Source organism: Diabrotica virgifera, chromosome 7 (assembly GCF_917563875.1).
Source record: "Diabrotica virgifera virgifera chromosome 7, PGI_DIABVI_V3a".
NCBI classification, from domain to species: domain Eukaryota; kingdom Metazoa; phylum Arthropoda; class Insecta; order Coleoptera; family Chrysomelidae; genus Diabrotica; species Diabrotica virgifera.
The window spans coordinates 166,088,680-166,109,602 of record NC_065449.1 but is presented as its reverse complement, the minus strand read 5'-3'; positions in this window follow the sequence as shown (position 1 = coordinate 166,109,602).

Here is a 20,923-nt window from a genome sequence, read left to right as displayed (position 1 = left end):
GTCTCGAAAACTATTAACTTTTAGTAAATGATATGTTAACATAAATTAAAGTACTTAAAATTCTCTACAAATATCAATATATACTTTTTTTTTCAGATGAACCGCTCGGTCTAAATTGCAAGTTGAAAATTGCGAATTTGAATGGTCTCTGCAAAACCCACTTTATTTTTTATTAGAATGCTGTCATTTGATAAATTTCTCCTAGATTCTTATAAATATATAATACATTTCTACTACTTATAAATAAATAAGAATTATTTCCAATATTTCTTCTCTTTTTAATGACAGAATAAGATTAATTAAGCTGTTAATAGCGTGAGGTCGTAAAAATTACAATGTTGTAAAAATGATTAACGCTTACTTGAAGAAAGTTGAGGAGGATAGGGAGCAAGTTCAAATACGTTCTACTGCACCACCTTTTGATTTCAAAACTCAATGTTTTATGTGTGGTCTCGTCGTAACACTTGAGTTTATAGAACATCAAAGTAAAAAGACAACCTACCGCAATATGGTGTATCAGGTTCGAGTTTTAAAATTTAATGAAACTGTTATAAAACGAGCAAAACATCGTGGTGATCAGTATGGCAAAGCGATAATCAAACGCCTTTTGCCTGTCTCAGACAATTTGTAGCCTCTGATTGCCGGTATCATAGTTTATGCATGAGAAAACTGTACAATCGCCCAATCACTCAAAAAAAGATTAAAAAATCGGGTTCATTTGCCGATGATATTGAAAGAGCAGTGCAAGATGTTTACAATTATTTAGAGAATAGGGATGGGGAGTGCCAATTTTTGCTCGATGAGTTAATCGACCAAATCAAGGGTAAATATCGTCCTGACAAACAGACAGCCAAAGGTCATCTACTTAAAAAATACGGAAGCGATATAATTATTACCATGTCCCGAAACAAGAAGTCGGTCGTTTGTTTCAAAGACACAGGTTACAAAATCTTGAACGACGCTTGGTACCAACAAGCGTTAAAAAATGAAAAAGAGGAAAGACTACGGATTGTTCAGACGGCTGCTGCCATTATTGTTGAGGATGTCCGGAGCCAGGTTTATGAGACACAGGAATACCCACCACCGGATAAGTTTTTAGAAGGAAATGAAGAACTAATTCCTGAAACACTACGTACATTTATGGAAAAAGTTGTACTTCATAAAAAACGTGGGAAGTATGATAACTGGAAGCAGTAAAGCAACGCGCTTGCTCATAGTCTTGTAACGGCGGTAAGGCCCAGATCATTCGTCTCACCAGTCCTTGTAGGGTTGGCCGTGTTGCTCTACAAAAAGTACGGATCAAGAAAATTGGTTGATGTAGTTTCCTCTTTGGGGTTTTGTTCATCCTATAAAGAAGCTATTTGTCTGAAAAAATCAGCAATCGCAGGCGATCCGCAGAAAATTGACCAGCCGTGCTTTACACAGGAGGTGTACGATAACGCTGATTTTAAAGTACATACAATCGACGGATACAACACTTTTCACGTCATGGGTGGCATTTCTTGTATTGCACCAAAACATGCAGTAGCACTAACCAATCCATTCCATTTCGGTTAAAAACAAAACTCACGCCTGAGATTTATGCAAGTTAGGGAGCTGTTCAACTAATTCATTTTGAAAGGACAAAACCTCAAGGTTTATCCGAAATCAATATAATAGATCCGAAGGGATTGTTCACACCAACTGAAACTGTGACTCCAACTGTGCCTGATCTTCTGTGGCTCTATGGGAAAAGTAGAGATATTCCCGGCCTCTTAGGATGGAATGGATTCATGGAGGCTGTCACAAGAAACATGCCATAAGAACTAACATTTATTATTTACCAGCTATTTATCAACGTTCCTCCAAGTGATTATGATACAATATTTACAGAATTGTTGAACGGAGTAGAGAAAACTAAATCCTTGAAGCAAGTTACATGTCTGGTGACATTTGACCAAACCCTCTACCTCAAGGCAAGAGAGATCCTTGCTAGTCGTCCCGATTATCCTGATCTGTCAAATGTCGTTATAAGGCTCGATGGACTTCACTATTGATGTCCTTCATGGGGGCAATTGGTTACATTATGCAAGGTGGTGGATTGGCTGAACTTTTCAATACCATATATGTGGCAAAATCAACCGAAAAAATTATGTCTGGTCACGCTTACACAAGGGCAGTACGAGCTCATATGTTGGCTCAGAGATCTCTGGCCAAAATAGTGATTAAGTAAATGGCCCTATCATCAACAATGGTGGATCAATTAGAGGAGATCTTGTTCAACTTAGACAGAACAGTGATTCTTTCTAATGATGTAAAAATATTGTAAAATATGTGCCAGAATAATTTAAATTCAAGCTGCAACCGTTTGCAGAACCCTGTCTGGCCCCCTGTGGCCCCCTGTCTGGCCTGTTGTGATACTGAATTTGTACAATTTCGACTTTTTTTCTATTTAATTACTTGTGTAGAAAACTAGCAGAAATGTATCAAATGACAGCATTCTAATAAAAAATAAAGTTTTGGAATGAAAAAATGGGTTTTGCAGAGACCGTTAAAAATTAGCAATTTTCAACTTGCACTTTAGACCGAACGGTTTATCTGAAAAAAAAGTAAATACTGATATTTATAGAGAATTTTATGTACTTTAATTTTTGTTAGCACACCATTTACTTAAAGTTAATAGTTTTCGAGATTTAAGCAAAAAAGCGGGAAAAAGCAGGAATTTTCCGCTTTTTTCGTGATTTTTTCAATGTTCCGTCACGAAATTTTGTCCGCAAACCTCAGATTCGGATTCAGCAGCCCAAAATCCATATCAAATGAAAGAAATCAGAACTACCCCAAAACTTTCCCACTAGGGGGTTGGTAGAGTACAAATTCACTGAATCAATATGGTATACAGCCAGCTACAGAAAATTCTTTTTTCTTGTAGATTTATATTTATTATGATCTGTCTTTTATTTAAAAAATTTTAAGCTAAGGATGTGCATAAAATATTAAATAATTTTAATACCCCTTCCTAGTCTATTTTAAAACTATCAAACAAAACCCGTAGTCCGCTCCCAAAAGCAATCGAAATTTCAAAACTCCATTAGCAACTTTACACCCTTCGACTTAAAAGTGTTCTTTAATACCGATGTTCTACTTTCCTACAAATAACTCAGACCCGTTTTCAAAATTATGTAGGCCTAGGGGATTTATCAAACCCCGACATGATGGACTGTTGACTTAAGCTAACAAGACAAGTGAAGGAGATTCTCACAAAATCGTTGAGTTTTCAAGGTTATTCTAAATTGTTCTGTAAGTATTCGAGTTATTTCAGATTAATATTTGACTACGATAAAATACTTGAGATAATTTTCAAGAAATGTTAGTCGCTTTGTTTATCCACTAGGTATTAAAATATTAAATTTTTATTTAATGGGAAAAATGACCCTACAAGTCAAAGGACAAGGTACACAATCGTCAGTTTTTATAAATATGAAGCGGTAAAATCCCAAAACCTGTAAAATGTTTGCAGCTGGATGCATCTCAATGACAGTTATTATTGCATTTGATTCGTAAGGGCCTTAAGAGACTTTGTGAACATAAACTATTGTAGACGAAATAAAAATTGCATTATTGAATAGAATAGAATAGAATAGAATAGAATAGAATAGAATAGAATAGAATAAAATAGAATAAAATAGAATAGAATAGAATAAAATAGAATATAATAGAATAGAATAGAATAGAATAGAATAGAATATAATAGAATAGAATAGAATAGAATAGAATAGAATAGAATAGAATAGAATAGAATAGAATAGAATAGAATAGAATAGAATAGAATTGAATAGAATAGAATAGAATAGAATAGAATAGAATAGAATAGAATAGAATAGAATAGAATAAAATAGAATAGAATAGAATAGAATAGAATAGAATAGAATAGAATAGAATAGAATAGAATAGAATAGAATAGAATAGAATAGAATAGAATATAATAGAATAGAATAGAATAGAATAGAATAGAATAGAATAGAATAGAGTAGAATAGAATAGAATAGAATAGAATAGAATAGAATAGAATAGAATAGAATAGAACATCCATTCTATTTTAAATATATTTTATGTTAAAAAATAATGATAAAAATGATAAATATAATAATCAATAATTAATAGTTAGTGGAAGCCCTATTATATTCAATAAAACTTTTCAGTCTTCTGTTTTTAGTTAGCACCAATCCCCTCATGTTATAGTCAATAAGCTCTTCACATGTCTGCTCAATTGCTTCCCATAATTTAATTCTGTTCCGTGGTCTAAGGTTTCTTTTATTTAGTTTCTTTGTTAACTCTGCCCACAAATTTTCGACGAGGTTAATGTCTGCACTCCGGGAAAGCCACCGAAGAACATTGACATGAGTTTCTTCCAGTTATTCTCGAACAATTCTACTCGTATTCAGCAGGCAACTGTCAAGTTGGAAGATAAAGCGGGTGTTGGGGTATCTCTGGACCACTGATATGGCAACATTGTTTTCTCAAGAATATGTTTGTAATGTAGTCCTTTTAATTTTTCTTCTATACGATAACAATTGCTCGGGAGTTCAGCACTTATCCATCCCCCTACTTGACACAAATCCTCCAGTATTTCTTAAATGATGCGTCTATTGTTCATCATATCTATTATTTCTCGGCCGATAAATCCTTACTCGACCATTGCTAAATAACTGAAATACTTTTTCATCGAAAAATGCAACAGTAGACCAACAGTTCTCTTCACGGTCTATAATTTATTACAAAATTGAACTCGTCTCCTCTTGTGATTCTGAATCAAAAACGTTTCCTTGCAGCTGCACAATGTATTAGTCCACTTGCTTTAATTTTTCTACGTCTTCTCTAGCATTTTAAGCTGTATCAAAATAAGATTCTCTCAAATAATCTACTACCATATCATCCTGTTGAACTGTGAACATCTTCTGTCCTCTTGGATCGCCTAACCGTGCTATATAGTGAAAATTATCCAATCTTTGTTTGATTTTCCATATGCACATATGGCTCACGTTCAAATCTGCAGCAACTTGCCTAGTGACCAACCTTCTTTTTAGTGTGGCAATTGCTCTTGCTTTTTGCGCCTCATTCAAATGCATTATAACCATCTTGGAGGAGTTTGATATTGTTTTTTTTTATTTTTAACACTAGCGAAAATTTTGACAAGCATTGACTTTTTGAAATTTTTTGAATTTGACAATTATCAAATCCTTACGACACTGCAATTTTACAGTATTACAATATAAAAATTAAGGTGTAAACTATTCAGTGATTGTAACAATGGTACTGTAATTTCTTAACAATAATCGATTACGAAATTCTTCTACTGTACTTAACCCGGCCGTGGTCGCTATATGAGATTTTCTCTCGCGGTTTCCGAAAATTGCGCACAACTGTTTTTCTGGGAAATTATACGCGGTGTGGTTCTTTCTAGTCTCCTAACTATTCTCCCTTGATAATCTCATAGACTCATCCGCTGAGATAGGGACTCAGTTGACTTAGTATCACCAGATTGTTGAGTCAGTGCGCTTCATTTGAGACATTCTCTCATCGCGCGACCACCGGCGCCACCAAATGTGTATAAAAATTAATTATATTATGGCACTTAAAACCTGAAATAATATCCTTTTATAATGTATTAAAGAAAGGAAGGGAGAAAAGTGAAAGTAGGGTATAAGAAAATATATGCCGATCATGAAATATGGCGCTGGGATGGAATGAACCAAACGTTGGTGGTAGAGACCAAAGCAAAAAACTAAGCAATAGCAATGAAAGGAAACAAATTACGACGAAAAATGCAAAGCAGAGGATTACGAACTATGGACATAAAAAAATCAAGAAATCAATAAAAAAGAAAAGCCGAAAAATGACAAGATACAACAGATACAACAATATCTCTGCAACAGAGATAAATAAGACGGAAACGACGCAGGCAATGGACAAGGAAATAAGTAAAGATAACAAAAAGAAAACTAAAGTCAACTTGGGTACATGGAATGTAAGAGGCACATACGAAACAGGAAAACTCAAAGAATTAATTAGAGAAATTAAAAGATATAATGTAGAAATAATAGCTTTACAAGAGACAAAACAATTGGAGACAGAAATAGTAGAAATAGAAGACGTGGTATTTTTTAAAAGCGGGGGAGAAACCAGAAGGTTAGGAACAGGTTTTATAATACAGCGAAAATGGAAGGAAAGAGTAATGGCATTCCAACCAATATCAGATAGATTATGCACAATAAGATTAAAAGGGGACAAACGAAACATAAGTATAATAAATGTACACGCACCGATTGAAGATGCCACAGAAGAAGAAAAAGATGAATTCTACGAGCAATTGGAAAGAGAATGTGATAAATTACCAGGGTTTGACATCAAAATAATAATGGGAGACTGCAACGCCAAAGTCGGAAGAGAGAATATATACGAACACATAATAGGGAAATATAGTAAGCATGAGGTGTCGAACGATAATGGCCAAAGAATAATAGGCTTTGCAACAGAAAGACAAATGGTGATAAGAAGCACACAATTACGCCGAAAAGACATATATAAAGGAACGTGGATTTCCTCTGATAAGAAGAAAGTAAATCAGATAGACCATATTTTAATAGAGAAGAAGCATGCAAACAATGTAATAAATGTAAAGAGCATGAGAGGAGCGGACTGTAACTCTGACCACTACTTGGTGAGAACAGAATACAAAATCGAGCATAACATAAAGCGAAACAATAAAACAACGGAAAAAATTGTAAAGCAGTTCAATATAGGACTACTAAAAGATAACAACACAAAGAAGAAGTATGAACAGGGAATAACGAACAGACTAATCAGGGAACAAGAAACGTCAAACCCAGACAAACAATGGCAAAATATCAAAGAAGCAATCTTGAACACAAATAAAGCAATTCTAGCGAAAACCAAAATAAAACACAAAACAAAAGATTGGTATGATGAAGAATGTCAAGAAGTAGCAGAAGCAATAAGAAAAGTAAGACTCAAAAATCTCATAAATGACGAAGAAAGCACTAGAGAAGAATACAGAGAATTGAGAAAAATCATGAAAAGGAAATGTAGAAGCAAAAAGAGAAAATACAATGAGAACAAACTGAAAGAAATAGAAGAAAAATTAAAAAAAAGAAATAAGAACATTCTACCAGGAAGCAAAAAAAAATGGAAAGAGGATATCAAAAAAACAACCCATATATGAGAGATGATAAAGGGATGTTGCTAAATGAGCCGGAAAAGATAATGGAAAACTGGCAAAACTATTTCACAGAACTGCTAAATAAGAGCGAAGTACAAAAGGAAACAAGCCATGAAATTGAAGATGATCAGATAGCAATAGAAATACCCACAGAACAAGAAATAAAGAACGAAATAAAGAGCTTGAAAAATAACAAAAGCCCAGGAATAACAGAAATATCGGCCGAAATGATAAAATCAGGAGGGAAAAGACTACAGAAAGAGATATATGACCTGATAAAAAGAATATGGGAAGTAGAAAAAATGCCAGAAGAGTGGACCATAGCAAGAATATGCCCTATACATAAAAAAGGTGATAGAATGCTATTCGAAAACTACAGAGGCATCGCACTATTAGAAATAGTTTACAAAATCTTGGCATAAAGTATAAGAAAAAGGCTAAGTCATTATTCGGAAAAAATACTGGGGGAATACCAGGCAGGTTTTAGAAACAACAGATCAACGACTGACCAAATATTTGCCTTAAAAGAAATACAGACTACCTGTTACGAACATAAAACAGTACTATATGCTTTGTTCATATACTTTAAGCAGGCCTACGACACAGTAAATAGACAGCAGATGTACGAACTGATGAAAGAACTGGGGATACCAAGTAAAATTGTTAGGATGATAAAAATGACGATGGAAAACACAACAAACGAAATAGCTTGGAAAGGGTATACATCCAAAAAGTTTGAAACCAAGGAAGGATTACGACAAGGAGACCCACTATCAACAATGGCATTCAATCTAACATTGGAAGGAATAATCAGGAAAAGCAGAATAAACATGCAAGAAACGATATTTAAAAACGGTCACCAATGCATAGCATTTGCAGATGATCTGACGCTATTAGCAACAAGCAAAAAAGAACTTCAAAAGTTAATGAAAAACATAATAACGGAAGCCAAAAAATTCGGACTTAAAATAAATGAAGAAAAGACAAAGTATATGATAATGGGAGAGATCCAAAAAGAAAAAGAGAATAACATTATAGTACAAATAGATGAAGAAAAAACATACTCGTTCAAAAGATCCAAAGAAATTATTTACCTGGGAGCCAAAATAGATGAAAATGGTCATGAAGAAGGGGAGATAAAGGCAAGAATAGCTAAAGGAAATAAAAAATATGGAGCATTACGCACATTATTGAAATCCAAATACGTATCAAGAAAAACAAAAATAAGAATTTATAAGACTGTTATCAGACCTACAGTAACATATTCAAGTGAAACATGGGTGCTCAAAAAGTCAGAAACAGACCTATTAGAAAGATGGGAGAGAAAAATGCAAAGAGCAATATATGGAGGTGTGAAAATAGAAGGTCAGTGGAGAAGAAGAACCAATAAAGAATTGGAAGAACTATATCAAGAGCCAACGCTTACGACGACGATCAAAGCACAGAGAATACGATACTTGGGGCACATAAAGAGAATGGGAAGTAAACGAATGCCAAAAATGGTATCCTCACGAAGACCAATACAAAAGAGGAGGAAAGGCAGGCCAAGGAAAAGATGGAAGGACAGTGTATATGAAGACTTGAAGAAAAGTAACATTGAGAGATGGAAAGAACTAGCATTGGACAGAAGGAGATAGAGAGAGGTGGTGAAGGAGTGTATAAAAAGACTGAAGTGTATTTAAATAAAATTTACAAGTTTTATAAGTTATGTAAGTTATACTAAGTTATTTATTAGATTATTAATGTAATCAGAAATGTAAACATTTTAGCCCTAGGCCTACAAGGCCTGCTGCGCTTAATAAATAAATAATGCATTAAAAGGCGCCGTGGATGTGGTCGATGAAATATAAACCCTGTATTCTATTTCACGGGTTACTGTAGATGTTCACTTACCATATACTGTTCAATATTAAATATTGGCAGCAGCAACAGTCACATTGTATAGATATAAAAATAATAATAAAACAGAAGAACGTCGCGCGTCGTGTCTTTATCAAGGACTTGACTTTATCGTTTTAAAAAACCTTATCTTAACAGGTTGACTGCCACAAAAAAATGTTTAAAAAGTCCATGGTGCCAAGTTAAAAAGAGTGCATCTGACAACCAACTGAAATATTCTGCCAAATTCTATTCAATATTCATATTCTGCCAAAATGAAAACTGATATGTATACGCGACGACTGTATGTCACAGCGGTCGAATGCTGCAATAAATCCGCTTCTCGGCACGACCTCTGGCAAAAAAGAAACTATATCATAGACCGTATCAAATCGGTCGTATACGACCGCCGTGGCATAAGTACTCATTGGACTGTCGGTCGTATACGACCGCCTGGCAGTCAACCTGTTAAAAATCGTTCGGCAATTCCAAACTTAACTTTAAGCCATCGGAATTCTATTCCGAACTCATTACAACCTGAACCATCGGATATTCAGTTTTGTTCATTTTGCCCTCACCGCAAAAATAGAAAAGTAAAAAAAATTGTAATTTTTGTCATCAACTAATTTGTCCAGAGCATTCTTGATATAATTGTGTAAAGTGCGGTGCTGTAAATTATGAAGATACGGATATTGATTGTTATTGGTTTAATTCCGATCATTTTTTTTTGTATCTTATCATTTTATTATCTATATTATGTTATATTATTATATTCTTATTATTAGTAGTTAGTAAAAAAAAGTTTAGAAACTTAAAAATTTTATTTTGTAAAAAAGTCAAAAGTTGGATATGTGAGAGAAAATCACACGCGCGACCACTCGCGTACTAACCTACCTAGCGACCAATGCCGGGTTAAAAAAAGCCGTCCTATTCTTACAAATGGGAAGGCTTTTCTCATTTTACGGGATTTGGTGAAAGATGTTGCAGATTTCGGTTGTTAAGGGATATAGTTGTAAAGTTTTTTGCGGTATATAATATAGATTTCTTTACTACGTAACAGGTTGGATCGGTAAATAGACGTCAAAGGTTAAATTTCTGGTGAAATTATAGTCATGATTAGGTATTGCAGGATAGATACGTAGATTTTTATGAATTAAGCAGACATATTCTAAAATATATAAAGTAGGAAGTGTTAAAATCCCGTGATCTTTGAAGTACCTTCTGCAATGTGTTTTTCTTCTGAGGCCAAACAGATATCTTTCCTTTTTATAATTTGAAAATAAGATCGGATGATCAGAAGCTATATCAGAAGCCTAAAAAGGAAAACCATATCGAAGATATGATTCGAACAAAAAAAAAATAGGTTATTTTGGAAGATGCTAAATTTATTTTCTTCGAAACTCAAAACAGATCTTATACCATAGCAAGCTGAAGATAATTTCTTCCTTAACAAATCGATATAAATGTAACATTTAAGGGTGCTGTCTAAAAAAATACCAAGAAATTTTAGAGAATCAACGGTATTGATCTGGCTGTTTTCTCGTGACATATCCCCCTCCAGGCCGAAACCAAATTTTTTGAGTAGTATAGACATCTATATTAATAACCTTTATGTTTCCTGCAGCCCATTTTGTTGATATACTTAGTTATAAACAAATAAAGATCAAAAAACGGCAAATTTTTGCTTTTTTCGTCTATAACCAAAAAGTTAAGCATTTTAAACAAATTTGAGAGTAAGAAACTCATAAACCGTCTACAAAGTTTCAATATGGCGTTCACTGAATATGTCTACCTTTATTGGTTGCTTAGAAAATTGCAAAATAAATCATAAATTTTGAGTTTTTATAAATATTCATAACTTATATAAAAATTAACTTAGAACCTTCTTATTGCACGAATTGCTGAGACTTCTGTTGCTTAAATTATATTCTAAATTTCAAAGGAATTACTCAAATAGTTTAAAAGTTATTAAATTTGTTTATCCCAAATTCATTTTTTTGCAACACTATAAGTCAGAAAATTATGAGGTTACAATAAGACTTCTGAGAGTTTATGGAAGAAGAACATTTATACTATTGACTTAATTAAAAAAAAATGACAAAAAGTAATTTTAAACAGTGAAAAATTATTTTGCAAAAACACGTCGATTTTTTGCTTACTTATAAACAATTAGAATAACCTTTTAACCGTTACCCGTAGAAAAATTATTTTCTCATATTTGGAAAGAAATTTTTGTACATATTTTGAAAGAAAAACAATTGTCCTAGGACAATTAGGGACCAAGTTAGCCCCCCTTTTTTAATTTACATGTTTCTGCAAAATAATTTGTATGTAGTACAGTGTTGCAGTATTTTGAATTATTTTTTGTCATTTTTTTAATTAAATTAATAGTATAAATCTTCTTCTTTCATAAACTATCCAAAGTATTAGTGTAACTTCATCATTTTCTGACTAATAGCGTTGCAAAAAAAAATAATTTGAGATAAACAAATTAAATACCTTTTAAACTATTTGACCAATTGCTTTGAAATTTAGGGTATGATTTAAGCACCAGAAGTCTCAGCATTTCGTGTAATAATAACGTTCTAAGTTAATTTTTACATAAGTTATGAATTTTTATAAAAACTCAAAATTTATGATTTATTTTGCAATTTTATAGGGAGCCAATAAGGATAGACATATTCAGCGAACGCCATATTGAAGTTTTTTATACGATTGATGAGTTTATCATTCTCAAATTTGTTTAAAATACTTTACTTTTTGGTTATAGACGAAAAAAGCGAAAATTTACGGTATTTTGATAGTCATTTGTTTATTACTATGTATATCATCGAAATCGACTGCAGGAAACATATAGGTTATTAATACAGATGTCCATACTACTCAAAAAATTTGGTTTCGGCCTGGAGGGGGTTGTGGCACCAACAGGATATATTTTTCCTTATTTCTCTGAACTAAGAGGTAAGGGTGGAATAGCTCCTTTATAAAATAATGCTACTGTTTTATCTATGTACGTTAAACGAGAGGAAATTAGAGTTTGACTAAGCTTTTATTGTAAGTAGATCAGAAGTCATAGTAGCACGCATATTTGGAATATTTGAGTTGCTCCAAGTGATACAGATATCATTAGCAAATAGAAAGATTTTTCCAACGAGTTTTAAACTAGTGATATAATTAATAAAGATAAGGAAAAGTAGAGGACCCAATACTGAACTGTGAGGTACCCCACATACAAAGTTTTTGAGACTAGAGTCTGTATCATTTGCTCTAACCAGTTGTTTCCTACTATCCAAGTTATACTGGAGCCAATATAATTTAGTTTTTTTATCAAAATGTCGTGATTTATACAATCAAAAGCATGACTATCTACATATGTGCGTAATATTCTTCCTTTAATTGACTGTACTTTTAAACCGTTTGGAAATTCCACATGAAAAGTAACTATTTTCAATGGGATTGAAAATAGTGAATTATAAAAATGCCACAAGGAAATAGCTTCAAAATAACATCCACATGAAAAGCCTGACGTGGACTTTTAATGTCTATTCTTGCTTTACATTTAATTTTGTGTGACCTTCATTCAACAACGTTTCGCTAATATAAAACATGTTTTTGCTAACACATCTAAAATTACGATTTTTTTTTAAATACATACTCTCTTCGTCATAATGTTATTTCGTCTTTTAAATTCTTTTTAATTAACAAACTTTTCCGATTTCTCTTTAAACAACGGAAGTTAATTTCATGTAATATTGTCTCGGTGTTTTGTGGTTAAATGCTCCATAATGGATATATTTGGGGGTCTCCAATCCAAACGTTCACACCGTAGGTTTTAGTAAACAAAGCATACTTTAAAATGAGAATTTAAAACGACGCATTGTGAAGTCAAATCTGCCCTTTTCTATTACATTTGCCAGAACGAACATGAGACAATTTCTTCTTTTAAACGAAAAATACAGTTGTACAAACGCATTAAACATCGCCTGCATCCACCGGAGATAAAGTGAATCATTATGTTACAAGACATCGAACGCTATTCTCTAACAAAACAGCATTGCGAGAATAAATTCCCTCAACACATAAACTCTTCTTAACGGCACAGACTGATGTATAGAGTAGTTACAAATGCTTTTGATGTGAATCTTTATGTAGCATTATCTTTTCAGTGGTATGACTTGATTTAATTCTTTTAATATTTTAATTATTGGTAATTTTGAACGGCAGATCAAAGGCTGTTGCACAAGATGTTTATCTGCCGTGCTATTTTCTTCAGAAAAACCAACAATTGATTAATATATTCAATAAGACATATCCTTGCGAAAACTTTGTAATTTAACATTGAAATGTATCACCTATTCGTCAACTTTAAGGCCGCGACAGTGGCAAGAGAACAGTACCATAGCAATCAAGGCGTGCGTTTCGTATACCGGAAAAACTATTCCTATTTAACAGAGAGACAATCTAACTTAACTTAAAATCCAGTGGGCCCTCAATATAAAGGGAGATAATTCTAGAACTTGTGAGCTAAAAGATTGACTCAGGCAAGAGGATACTGCCAGTTTTGCCTCCTATTTAATACTGACTTGGAAAAGTCAGTCCTAAAACACCCTTTGAAGTCATATCTTTGAACATGTTGACAGCTCACATACCTTTCTTGGCTAGCGACTATTACCAAAAAATCAAGCGAAGAAATTAAAATATACATCATACATACATATTATAAAATATACATAAAATATACATGAAGAATACATCTTACAAATAAGGCATAATTGAGGGGGTTAGAAGTAAAAGGGTTTAAGTGCACTTTTTTTAAATTTTACTCTAAGTACTAGTACAGATTCGCATACTAAAATGGTATTAGAACTTTGTGGTAAAACGATTTAAACATATTTCGCCCTATAGTCGCCATCTCTCGCCATTACATTTAGTTCACTGAAAACAATTGCAGTTTGCTTTGGTAGTAAACAGGTTTAACCGTGCGCTTGAACCGTTTTACCACAAAACTATTTTTAGAATTCTGTAAAAACAAATAGTAATAAACAGGTTTAAGTGCGCTTGAATCATTTTACCACAAAACTTTTTTTAGTATTCTGTAATGTGTAAACCCATGTTAATACAGGATTATTTTTTAAGTAAATAAATACTAGACTTGTGACCAATTTTGAAGACTAATTAAGTATTACGCACGTGCCAGTTGTAGTTACACTATGGATAACAGCTGCGACATAAATGATTAGTACGGTATGCGGCAAAATAAACAGTACTAAAATTCGTATGCCTCCAATTTGTATGTTTTATGCGCCAAAACGTACTGAGTGATTTCAGAATGTCCTTATAACGTACGTGAAGGTCGTGATAGTGTTGGTGCTTCAGAATGGTTCTCAGTTTGGTAGAAAAAATTTTTATGGCGGAGTAGTATTTTTGGTCATACGGAAAAGGTCACGAAAACGGTTCAAACTTAAAATCAACAATAGTTTCAGCAGGACGGGACAACCTGTCGCACTGCCAGGGAGTCTCTTCGAATACTGCGCTTTCATTTTGGTATTTTCCACTCACCCGAACTAACGCCACCAGATGCGTACAAATGGCAATGCTGAAGGAGTCAGACAAATTCACCATCCGCCATTTCGGAATTCCGGACTAGAATTAAAGATGTTTTCGTGCCAGAGGCAGTAGGAGATCTAGAAATTTGCCTTGGAAGGATAAAGCGTTTGGGGGAACTTCCAATAAAAAAACAACCAAAGGACAAAAAAGATAAACTCAGATTACATAAAAGACATAAATAATACCTTATAGGCATTAAGTTCTCTTAATATTCCTAACTAGCGTGTTTATTGGGTTGAAATTTTTCGCCTACGCTCTCAATTTTTGTTCTATTTTATTCTATATCAATAAAGAACAAAAATGAAGTTTGTATAAATAGTGCAGATAAAGTAAAAATAAGTTTTTATAAATAGTGCATAATTACACTAACACAATACTCGTATACGTTTTTGTTACACAAGTCGCATTTAGTAATTTTTTACAGGGGGGGCCCATTTCCTATTCTACAGGGGGGCCCGACGGAGTTTGTTACGCCACTGCTTATGATATAGCAGATGGATTTTCCGCTATAATGTATTATTAATATCATTCATTGATTTAATATCCTAATCCCCAAAAAAGTATCTATTTTTTTTTTCAATTTAATAATTCAATATCCTACCCTAAATATTTTAAAGCCGTCCCTGTTTAGAGTGTTACAGATTATTGCGAAACTTTGGAAAAGTACAGTACTTCCCTTTAAAAAATGTTTTGACTCGTCCAAAGTACCGTACTCCCCTTGAACAAATGGAATAGCCCGTTCGGAGTAAGTAAGTGTTTTGTCAAATAAGCACCTATAAAGACAAAAATCGCTCAGCAATTGCGCCTTTTTTTGGAATTTGTGTCTTCACCCGCCAGTGTCGCGGGGAGAAGAAAGTTTAGAGTCCTACAGGTACGTTTGAAATGTAAAGACATTTCCGTGGAACTCCAGGTGCCACACCTGCCGGTTTGAATTTGTCTGTTGTCGCTAAGTTTAATCAAGAGAATGATTTGATCTATTCCTCTGTGACCATAGAAGAACCCCGTGCAAGGTTCCGCTCCATAATATTGGATTTTTACAGTGGAAATCGGGTACATACGCAGTAACATGTTGTGGCGACGTAGTTTGAGCCGGTATGGTGATGGTTGTTATTCTTCTAAAGCCCTAGTTGTTAGCCATGGGTGGTTAATATCCCCTAATGATGTCCTGTAGAGATATTATGGTTTAAGTTCCCGTTCCAGTATAAGTATATGTTCCTGTTTCCAAGTATTCCAAGTTGTGCTTGTCGCCCCCCTGCACCTCGTGTCAAGGACACCGAAGTGTCTTTGTCTGATCCCGGCAAAGTTTTCGAAGCGTGATGACAGAATGTTTGTGTTTGGAAGAGTGATTTAAAAAGGTATGAGACTTTTTCAATTTTGTAAGGATTCTAAATGGATATAAAGTTTGCTGGTAGAGTTTAAAAATAATAAAAGTTTGCTTGGTTTTTGCTTTCATAATGGTAAATGACAGTGACTTTGACATTTGACAGCTACGTCAAATCTTATGTTGACATACACTGTTCAACAAGTTCTTTTGTAATGTAAAATCATTTTCATATTTGAGAGTATTGTTAAGTCTAAACCAGGTTAAAACCTTTGTAATATAAAAGGCAAAGTTTTGTAACTTAGTAGTTGTAATAACTTCATATTGAAGAAAATATTTTTTTATAGTCAAAATAAAGTTTGAAGTTTTGAATAAACGTTTTTGAAAATGTACCTTTTCTTTCTGTAACCTTTTAGTATGGTATAGTTAGACCCAAACCCAGACATCCAAAGTGAAAGTTATCCTCCAACACCAAATTGTTCTATATGGTCCACATAATGTTCAGAAAAAAGTCACACCATTTTGAGCGTCGGGTTTGGGGGGGAGAAATCTGCAAATTCGTAGTTTTTTACGTTTTTCGTCAATATTTCTAAAACTAAGCGGTTTAGCATGAACAACCCACTACAAAAAATTGTTCTATATTAAATTTGAAATAAAAAAGGCCCTATGCATAACCCTTCTATAATGAACGGTTCCAAAGTTACAAAGGTAGTATAGTATAATTGGTCCAAAAAAAGGCCTAACCCAGACATCAAAAGTAAAAGTTTTCCTTCAACACCAAATTGTTCTATATGGTCCACATATTGTTCAGTAAAAAGTTACACCATTTTGAGCGTCCGGTTTGGGGGGAGATGGGGGAGAAGTCGGTAAATTAGTAGTTTTTTTACGGTTTTCGTCAATATTTCTAAAAATATGCTTTAGCGTAAGGAATGTTCTATGGAAAAATATTCTACATAAAATTTAAAACAAAAAAGGTTCTATACATAATTGTTATAAAATCAACGGTTCCAGAGTTACGGAGGGTGAAAAGTGGAGGTTTTCGATACTTTTTATATTTACCGATTTCTCTCCCCTCTCCCCCCAAACCCGACGCTCAAAATGGTGTGAATTTTTTCTGAACATTATGTGGACCATATAGAACAATTTGGTGTTGGAGGATAACTTTCACTTTGGATGTCTAGGTTTTTGGTATAGTTATATCATAAATATTGCCCAAAAAATATAAAAAGTATCGAAAACTGCGACTTTTCACCATCTGTAAGTCTGGAACCGTTGATTTTATAACAATTATGTATAGAACATTTTTTTTTTAATTTCATGTAGAACTTTTTTGTATACAACATTGTTTACGCTAAAGAATAGTTTTAGAAATATTGGCGAAAAACTTAAAAAACTACGAATTTACCGATTTCTCCCCCTCTCCCCCCCAAACCCGACGCTCAAAATGGTGTGACTTTTTTCTGGACATTGTGTGGACTATATAGAACAATTTGGTGTTGAAGCATAACTTTCACTTTGGATGTATGGGTTATGCCATCTTTTGGATCAACTATACTATACTATTTGGAAAATTATTAACTAGATGTCTAATGCAACTGTGTAAGCTTTAGAGTAGAAGAAAAGAAATATGGCATAGAAGTCATAGAATCATAGAATGAGAAATGATAGCCCAGTTTAACCCTAAACGAGGAATCGAAAATGAATGTCCCCCCATTTGGTACCCGTAAGTACGGAATATGTCCAGTAAGTACCCATATGTGAACCAGAGGATTTATTTCGAACGGCGTCCTTTTTTTAAATAGTAGAAAAATCCTCTAGTCTGAGTAAGTACCATTTTGTATTTGGTTATGGTAGTTAGTCTTCTTAACACTCCTCCCCCACCCTAACGAATCTGCCACCTAGCCACCGCACAACCATTGAGCTGCCGTCTTGCAACGAGGCTTTATGTGTCTGTTCCTTCTACTAGCCCCATTTCAACCCCATAGTATTTTTATAGTTAGTTCTATCCCTGCCCCCATATGAGCAGACATGTAAAACGCTTCAATGATAAATGTAAGCTTAAGAGATTATATTAGAAATGAACATCTAAGAATAGAAGAAGAACTAAACTAAAAGATGTTATCGAAGCTATCGCAAAATCTAAATGGAAATGGGTAGGCTATGTGACAAGAGAAAGCGAAGACAAGTGGGCAAAGAGAATAATGGCAACCAAAAGAAAATATACGATGCATAGGAAGATCGCAAAAAAGATGGATAGATGATATTAAAGAAAAGGTGGGAAGAAATTTTCACCAGATAGCCCTAAGCGGAATATTGAAAACACAAGGAAAGTACCAGTGCGTCTAGTACGTCAATTACTAGACCGGAAGATGCTACTAAAAAAAAAATAAAAGAAAATGCTTATCAAAAACACTTTTAATAAATATATTGTATACTAAAACATTACCTTCTCTAAACACCTTTTTTCCACCACTGCCTAGTCAAGTAAAATGTTAAAATGTTTCAGGCACTTTTTACGACGCTCTTGAATTTTTCAATACACCGATAGTACGTACATTTTAAAATATTCGACACTTTTTTCTTAAAATATTGTACGCCTTTTGAATCGATCTGCGTATATTACTATGTATGAGACGTGACGTTTATGGCAAAAAGCGTGCAAACTGTTGAGTGAAAAGTGGCAGTTTAAATAAATATTGCCGAGCGGCTTGAAAAAAATATGATGGTGATGTTTGGTAATGGAAATTGCGGCATGTTCGTAATAGTGGGCAATAAAATATTTCCTTTTTTTATAGATGGATTTAGTATCGGTGTTGACAGAACTTGATTTTTACGTTTTTAAGTATGGTTGATTTATTAAGAATTGAATTTCTATTTTAATTCATGTTCTATATATCATCTGTACATATCAACACTGTTCTTCTTCTTCTTCCTTTTTACCAGCAATTCTGCTTGTTCATTGGTCGGCCGACACTGCTTGTACCGATTAAGTGATTTATCTTTTGCTATTTTGACCACTTATAAAAACACTACAGAAACACACATCGAAAACAGAAGACAAATATGGCGAAGTCTGAATCTAGAAGAACTCTGGCTAGAATTTAAGGATACCATCCTAAAGGCAGCAAAACAAACATGTGGTACAATAGTAGTAAATAAAAATATAAAACAGACAAGGTGGTGGAACGAAGAAATTAAAGATCAAGTGAAAAGAAAGAAAAGTTTATGGAAACAATACCTCGGAGACAGAACAGACAATAATTGCACGCTATATAAAGAACAACATACTAATGTCAAAGAACTAGTAACCCGAGCCAAACAGAGATCCTGGGAAGAATTTGGAACAAAATTAGAAGAAAATAGCCAAGGAAATCAGAAGTTACTCTACAGAGTTTTGAAGAACCTACGAAAGGACAAAAAACCAAACATAAGACAGATCAAATCAAAAGATAATGTACTACTGACAGATGAAGACGAAATTATGAAAAGATGGAAGGAGCATTTCCAAGATCTACTAAATGGAACAACCACCAGTAATGAGTCACATGAACAAGCGACCACCCCCAACGTAGAACACGACGACGAAGACGAAAATATCGATAAGAATGAAGTACTGGAAGCCATCTCGCATCTAAAAGTAGGAAAATCAGCAGGCCATGATAAGATCACACCAGAAATGCTGAAAAATCTAGGGGTGTCAGGGGTAGAGATGTTAACAGAAATTCTCAACAAAGCATGGCACTTGGGTACTGTACCATAAGATTGGAAAACAGGAATTATATTGCCCATTTTTAAGAAAGGGGACACAAGAAATTGCGGCAACTACAGAGGTATTATGTTGTTAAGTGTGGTGTAAAAATCGTACGAATATATTTTAAACAAAAAACTTAGTTCAATAGTTGAACACAACCTAGCAGAACCACAAAGTGGGTTCAGGAAAGGCCGGAGTACCCAAGACCACATCTTTACGATCAAACCAGTAACAGAAAAAACGAGAACTACTAAAACTGAAGTATATGCAGCATTTATAGATTTAGAAAAAGCATTCGATAAAGTTTCACAATACAAAGTATGGGAAAGTCTCGAACGAAGAAATATTGATCTCAAACTGAGGCAGGCTATACAAAGCTTATATAAACGTAACAAATGCTACATCAGGAAAGATAATACCCATTCTGAAACTTTTGAGATAAATGATGGACTGAAGCAGGGAGGAGTACTGAGCCCCACACTATTCATCGTACTCATGGATGACATCATAAAAGTAATGGAAGCAAAGACACGCAAATTACACATTGGTTACCACAGACTAGAACCTATAGGAATTTCAGTATGTGCATTTGCAGACGACCTGATGTTACTAGCACACAGCAAAGATGACCTCAAAATTAACCTAATAATGTGGAAAGAGGAGCTGGAAGAGAGAAATATGAAAATAAACATGGAGAAAACAAAGATAATGGTCATGGGGAATGAAGATAAACAAGTAAATATAGAGATAAATAACAAGAAACTAGAACAAGTAACAACATATAAATACTTGGGTGTGAAAATAGAGAATGGAGGAAGATCAGAAGAAGAAGTCAACGAAAGGATAACCATGGCGTCCAGAATGTACCACAGCTTAAACAGAACATTCATTGGAAAGAGAGAAGTAAGCAGCAGGACAAAGATGATGGTATATAAAACAATCTTCAGGCCAATCCTTACCTATGGTAGTGAGAGCTGGGTGCTAACACAATCATCGAAAAGCAGAATAAACTCCATGGACATGAAGTACCTAAGAAAAGTAAAAGGAATTACAAGACGTGATAGAATAAGAAACAGCAGTGTGCGAGAAGAACTACAAGTCGAACCAATAACACAAATACTAGGTAGGAACAAGCTTAAATGGTTTGGAC